The following is a 7,902-nucleotide window of genomic DNA, read 5'->3' as shown; positions in this document are numbered from 1 at the left end:
ATAATGACTCAGTATATTCCTTCCATCCTCTTTTAATACTTCCTGGATCATTTAATTTTCTGCCCAAAGCATCCTTGATTACAACAACTCTAGGTTTGAATCTGTTCTTCAGTTCCTTGAGCTTGAAAATCTAGGTGTAGTGAAAAGCAGTCCCAAGCCAAGTTAACAACAAGACCCAATTTCTCAATTTGTTGTTATTGTGTGCCATCAAATTGGAACTGACTCATAGCTGACCCTTCGGTGGGTTTTTCCGAAGTAGTATATTGCATGGGAGAGATGGTTTATCCTTCCCTCACAGAGCAGTGGGTGGATTCAAACCATGTGCCTTACAGATTGCAGCACAGCTTTTTAGCATTAAGACACTCTATATAGCTCCTTTCTCAATTAAGTACTGTCTTTCGTGTCTGTTATTGTTGTGTACCATCAAGTTGGAACTGACCCATAATTGATCCTTCCGTGGGTTTTCAGAGGCAGTTAATTGCATGGAAGGAAATTGTTCATTCTTCTCCCACTGAGTGGCTGGTGGACTTGAACTTCTTCCCTTTGGGATTGCAATGCAGCTTCTTACCACTAGGACACAAGAGAGCCCTACTCACAATATACTTAAAGAAGATAATGTAAATGGAAAATTTTATAAAATACAAAGTGCCTACATGGAACACAATGCACATGAAAGATAAAAATACAAATTAAAAAACCCCAACACCAATATACCTCTAATCCAGGAACTTCTGGACCCTGTGGATGACACTTCTTCTTCTGCTTCTTTTTTCCTGTTGTTGAGGTTCCCATCTCATGGGCTTTGATTCTGCCTCACTCTGTCACCATTAGGCTCCACCTCACCATAGTCTCACCACAGGTTGGTTAGCTTTCTCTCTTATGATGGTCTCACAGCTGTTGATATTGTTGGCATGCTGCTTGCCTGCCAGGAAGCTGAATAAAATTAAAGACAATGGTGTAGGGAAGCCAAAATTTATTTAAATGTCATTTAAATCTACCAGCTGCTCTGCAAGGGAAAGATGGGCAGTCTGCCCCATGCTACTAACTGCCTCTGAAAACCCATTGGAAGGTCAGCTATGAATTGTTTCTGATTTGACTCTACACAACAAAAACAACTACAACACAACGGACTACCCCCTGGCTTTCCTAAACATTGTCATATCTGAAGAATAAACCTTACCTTTAAAATAATTTACATTCATCAAAATACGTAAGCCATCTGCTTCATACCTTATGTATTAATCTTCCTATTTTAGATAGCCAGTTTCTGATTCATTCATTAACAAGTATATCTCTTTCTCTGAAGAATCTTCTATTATAGTTCAAACTTTGAGCATTTACATCTATAAGTAAACCCAGTACAGAGCAATTCATCAGGTTACAACAATCAACACTAGTTCAAAGAATGAAATAATTTCTCTTCATTTGGCTGAGTACTGGTCAGCCTATCCCTGGCCATCCATGGCTAGGTCCAAATGAGGATCAGCTGCAAACTCAGGAATCCATACTCACCAGCTTCCTTTACCTTCAAGTCCTGGACAGGTACTCTGATAGACACCAGCTTTACTTTGTTACAATGGTTGCTAAGTCTCTTTTTTTCTATTTGTCTTCTTTCAAATGTATCTCTCTTTAGAGTAGCGGGTGGAAATTAATCTTTCCTTGGCCAAATCCCGTGCCGCTACCAAATTCTATTACTTTCAATAAGCATTCCTTTAGGTCAAAATTTCCCCTTTTGCATATCCAAGTAAGCACTAGACTAAAGCAGGCTTATATTCTGCCTCTACATTACAATATATCTTATCATTATTACATCCAGTATTCATTTTTACAATATCCATTACTACATGCAGTGGAGTTAAATCAACAAAATAGTCATTTTTGTGGAATATTTAAAAATTACAACATCCATTATTCATTTTTGTCATATACCTTAATATTACTAGAGAGAGGAAACAGAAAAGAACCAGGAATATCCACAAAAGAAAATTAACAAGAAAATACATCAAACCTTCAAGGAAATTTCCATTTTCATCTTCATTCTCTACCTTCCTATTCATATGCATGTAATCTTAGGCTTTGTTTTCAGTCTTAGGCCAAATGTGACCTTTTTGTTCCCCCCCCCACTCTTTTTCAATAAACAGTACCCATTTTAGCTGTATATTTTTGCAAGCCTCAAAATTAAAAGAACACCTTGGTGGAAGGGGGGATTGTATACCAATGAAGGATTTTTTTTTTAATTTTCAAAGAGAAGAGCTAACTGGGAGGAGGGAGGGCTGGGCAGGAAAAAATATGCAGCAATGAATGAATGGAAATCCAAAATCTCTGTAAACATTCACTAAAATTTATAAATAAACTTTAAAAAATATTAGTTAAAAATATTTCAAAACACCATGTCTCTATGAATCTAGAACATTACAACAAATCTTAACACTTGTGACATCAACTGTAAAAGGGACAGAAAATGCAGTGAAAGAAAGGCCAAGCCTGACTTTTAGTAACTCCACAAAGAGGAACCGGTCCCCTCTACAACTTACACAATATAAAACTGCCCCTTTTAAGATTAGACATCGTTCCCCAACTCTACTGCATGTACTTCTACTAATTACAATATTTGAAACTCATTGCAAATGAACACACAGACTTTACTCACTAAATCCCTTTTACTCACAGTGGTGGGATTTATTAGGGAAACAGATTGGAGGGTTCTGGGGAAGGAAAAAAATACCATACAGTGAAAATCCATGTTTTGTGAACAGCAGTGTCGAGTGAGGTTAACAGCAAGACTGAATTGCTCAATTAGTTTAGACATAGTTTCAGTCAGCACCAAGATATGGCCCCATAATTAATCCAGACAGTTTCTGAGTCAACAGCAAGCTATCTCTGGTATATGAACCTCTTGCCCTGATGGCTGTATATAGCTTTCTCTCCTGCTTGTTTTTCCCCTGATACTGAGATTGTCCTCTAAAGGTCTCTGGTCTTGGCTCTGTCTGCCCCATCAGGCTACACTTCACCACAGTCTCCCTACAGTCTGGCTAGCTTTCTCTCTTATGTTGTCTCATAGCTGTAGATGATGTTGGCTGGCCATCTGTCCTCCAGGCAGTTGGATAAGAGTAAAAACAATGGTTTAAGGATGTAAAATTTTTAGGAAGAAGTACTGTACTGAGTTATGTTGTTCATAAGGTTTTCAAAAGCTCGTTGTTTTAGAAGTAGATGGCAAATACTTCTTTCTAGTCTGTCCTAATCTGGAAAATATGTTTCATTCAACCTGTTTACCATGGATGACCCTTCTGGAAGTTGAAAAACTGACGGCACAACTTCCAGTTTTACAATACCACACAAGATACACCATGACAACAGATTCACAGACAAATGTTGTTCTAGTAGGAGCAAAAAACAAACACATCAGTTTATATACACCTATGATATAAAGTAATTGTCAAGATGGATATCATTCCCCAATATAACAGACAAATAGGTGTTGTAACAGCTAACCATAAAACAACCGGCTATACATATATCATGGGTAAGGACACCCTTTACTGACCCCAGCTCATGTCTATGCTGCCATGGCATGTTGAGGTCCTGGATGGGGAGTGTTGGCATGGACAGTGGCTCAGCTGGGTCTTTATAACTGGGCTCACCTGCCTTCCTTGTTGTCAGTGGACCTGATTGAGAGAGATTCTTTTTTTGTTCCAAGGTGACCCAATAAAATGTGGAAATTATTACCAGAAATAATAAAAAAAGCTTGCATAATACATTAATAGGGACATTCCAGAAGATCAGGCTGGATTTAGAAGAGGCCTTTGGACCAAGGATATCATTGCTGATGGCTGATGGATCCTAGTTGAAAACAGAGAATTATATAAGAATGTTTATTTGTGTTTCATTGACAGATGTTTGTGTGAGTCACAACAAACTATGGCTAACACTGAGAAAAAGGGGAGTTCCAGAACACTTGACTGTACTAGTGAGAAAATGAAACAGATTAAGAAGCTGTTGTTCAGATGGAACAAGGGAACACTGCATGGTTTAAAATCAGAAAAGGTGTACATCAAGGTTGCATCCTTTCTCCAAAGCTAATGAATCTATGTTGAGCATAGGAATGTGAAAAGGCTTGTGACATCAGGTTTGGAAGAAGACTTACCAATATCCCCCAATATGCCGATAATACAACCTTGGTTGCTGAAAATGAGAAGTACATAAAACTCTTGCTTCAGAATATAAAAAAAAACAACAACAAACTATAGCTTTTGGTATAGATTATGTCTTAACATTAAGAAAACAAAGGTCCTCACCACAGGACCAACAGTAAACATTATGATAGATGTAGAAAGGATTGAAGCTACCAATAATTTCACCTTTCTGGGATCAATAATCAAAATCCTTCGTACCAGCAGACAGGAAATCAGAAGACATTGCACAGGGCAAGTCTACTCTCAGAGACCTCTCCAAAATGCAGAAGATCAATGGTGTTAGTTTTAAGACAAGGCACATCTAATTCAAACCTTGGTCTTCTCAATCACTCACTATCTAAAAGAGAGCTGGATAAAGAATGAGGATGACAGAAGAGGAATTGATGACACTGAGTTGTGGTGCTGGAAAAGAACATTGAATATCTCAAGGGCTTCCAAAAGAACAAATAGTTATGTCTTTGGGGTTGTAGAGGCCAGAGTGCTCCTCAGAGGCAAAGATGGCACAACTTTGTCTCTCATACGTTGGACATGTAGCTATTACCCCTATCATTGAATCAATCCATTTCATCAAGCGTCTTTTTCTCTTGAGCTGTCCCTCCAAACTCACAAACATGATATCCCTTTCTAAGGACTGGTCCCTCCTTGCAACATGCCAAAAAAATGTCAGACAAAGCTTCAGAATTTTTGCCTCCAAGAAGCAGCTTGATTTCACTCTCTCTAGGACAAACCTGTTCTCCTAGCAGTCCATAGTATAGTCAATATGATTCTCCAGAACCACAGCTCAAAGGCATCAACTCTCCTTCTGTCATCCCTAGTCATTGTCCAGCTCTCTGATGCATAACAAGTGATTATGAAGGCAATGGCCTGGATCAGACACATCTTGGTCTTCAGACTGACATTGTTGCTCTTCATTACTCTGGATAAGTCCCTGATTGCAAACTTTCCGAGTGTCATTCATCTTTTAATACCCTGGCTGCTGGTACCAAGAGTGTTGATTGTGGAGCCAAGTAAACTAAAGCTGTTAACAATTTCAGTCCCTTCACCATCTATCATGATTCTGCTAATCAGCCCAATGATGAGAATCAAAATAATATACATAGCTTTGTAATTGATGAGATTGTTTGTTCAACATGAATTCATTTATTTGAAGGAGTTGATAGATAATTTTTAAGAATTCTCAGTTCAAGTAGCCTAAGAGTATTTAAAAGCAAGGTATTTGATGATTGATAGTTGCCTGAGTGGACCTCACAGAACAATGCCCGCACAGTGCAGTTCCGCTGTGTTTTCTTAATCATGGTACTGTTGAAATTTAAACAATATGTTAATAAGAATAAATTGACAAGATGATTGTATCACACATATTTCTTAATATATATATATATATCTCGATATCTGGTGGCATCATGGAAAGAAACTGTGCTGCAATATTGAAGGCATGAAGTTCACAGCGACCAGCTGCTCTGTGGGAGAAGGATGGGCAATCTCCTCCCATGTGATTAACTACCTCACACACACACACACACACACACACACACACACTGGTAGCCTAGTGGCAAGAAGCTGTGCTGCAATCCCAAAGGCACACAGTTCAAGGTCATGAGTTGCTCTGTGGAGCAAGGATGGGCAATCTCCTCCCATGTGATTAACTGCCTCTAAAAACCCACTAGAGGGTCAACTATGGGTCGGTTCCAACTTAACTGCACACAACAGCAACACAACTCTATCATCTATCTATCTATCTATCTATCTATCTATCTATCTATCTATCATCTATCATATCTATCTATCTAGCTATCTATCTATCATCTATCTATCTATCATCTATCTATCTATCTATCTATCTATCTATCTATCTATCTATCTCTTTAGCTATCTCAGAAAATGAAAAGAGAAACCAGTGTGTCAAATGATGTTACTTCTGACTTGGGCAAGAAAAGTTGAACAAGCCCTCTGTTGCAAATATTTTCATATTAGTTCCAATTTTAAAAATAGCATTTCATATTTTTGCCAATATTTGTTGGAAAACAAGAATGTGTCACATATATATTTACCTCATATAACCGACAATGTGAGAAATTACATAATAAATGGTGCAGAAAATGTTGAGGGCATCTAAAAATATAATTGTGTTTAATACAGGTCTCAGCTCTTTAAAGCTGAATTACACCTTGAAGTTGTTCATTATTTGAAAAATCCTGAAACTGAGAATTTTTGTAATAAAAACACAAAGCAATTCTTTTGACCTCCCTCTGAGAATTAGACCAAAAGAGGACCTCTGACTGAGGAGTTTTAGAATAAGTACTCTTTATTTTGACCGACTTTGGTGGGGATGTTACACTAAATTGTGCATCCAGAATGTCCTTAACAGCTGAGTGGGTCATGGAGTTTGTAAATCTTCTTTCCTTTCTTTATTCTCCTTTATTCGACTAAAGATCAAGGTGATTATCACTAGTAAAACTCTCCTACGACAAATATATTATTGATTCATAGTTTCCCCCGACATTTTAGTTCAGCAAATGACTGCAGCCAAGATTCCTTTATAGGTTGGAGAATCTACCCTGTGACAATTATCTGTACGAAAGAGTACTGACAGAAACCTCTGAGGCCTCTGATGAAATACAGCAATTGGGATGAAAACTCCATTTTTAATTTAATAACTACTTCTAAAAAGCTTCTCACTGCACACCTTATTTACAGGAGCAGCTCATATAGTTTCATTTTCTTCTAGTTCTGATTCAATAAAACTTTCTTAGTCAGCTGAAGTTGGATTTTTTTTTTTGCTTTGATGCTGTATATCTCAAAAAGGGGGTCACACAATAAGTCTCGTAAAATGAGTTTTTTTGTTTGAATTTTTTTTTTACAAATTACACTGGTATTCTTGTACGCATTTATAGACACTTTGTTTTACAGGGATAATTGTCACTGATGAATACCATTTCAATTGTTGACCCTTTTACTGTGTATTATCTTTCCCTTCACTCAACTTAGCTAATTATCTATTTTTCCTATTATTGCTTCCTATTTTTCTATCTCCTCATGTTTTACAAACATTTTAATGAGAGATTTTGAAGACTACATATTTCCCAAATGAGGAGAGTAGAAACATTCACTGTTGAGAAATTAGAGCAAAATGGTTAGATTTTTATAAAGAATCTAAAATACTGAAAATAATTATTGTTGTGTACTGTCCACTCAGAATCAACCCTTAGATGATTCTCTAGGAGGTCTTCATAGGCAGTAAATCGCGTGGGAGAAGTTTGTTCATCCTTCTCCAACAGAGCAAACTGTGTGTGTTCAGGACTGCAGCACAGGTTCTTGCCATTATTAAAAATATGATGATATAAACTTCTTTAAATCTTCCACTTTATCTTGTATGAGAAATATAATTTAAAAATCGCATGTACTTTTGGCAGTCTATTTATGTTTTTATCCACATTACAGTCAGCTACTCAACATGGAAGAGAGGGGCAGTCTCCTCTTCTGTAGTTTATTGCCTCTGGAAATCCATTGGAAGATCAGCCATGAGTTGGTTCTGACTTAATGGTACTCAACAACAAAAATAGCATATGACTTTTGCCTTACAGAAAAAGCAGCACAGACAATTGTGGTGATACTCGTTGGAGAAGCACTTTCTCCCTGATCTTAATAGCTTTATTCACACTAAAGAACTCTTTCTCTAGTCTATGTTCTTTTTTTTTTTTTTTTCAAG

This window comes from Elephantulus edwardii, unplaced genomic scaffold (assembly GCF_000299155.1).
Source record: "Elephantulus edwardii isolate Elephantulus edwardi_28Jun2011 unplaced genomic scaffold, EleEdw1.0 scaffold00069, whole genome shotgun sequence".
NCBI lineage: Eukaryota > Metazoa > Chordata > Mammalia > Macroscelidea > Macroscelididae > Elephantulus > Elephantulus edwardii.
Note: the sequence above shows the minus strand (reverse complement) of the source record.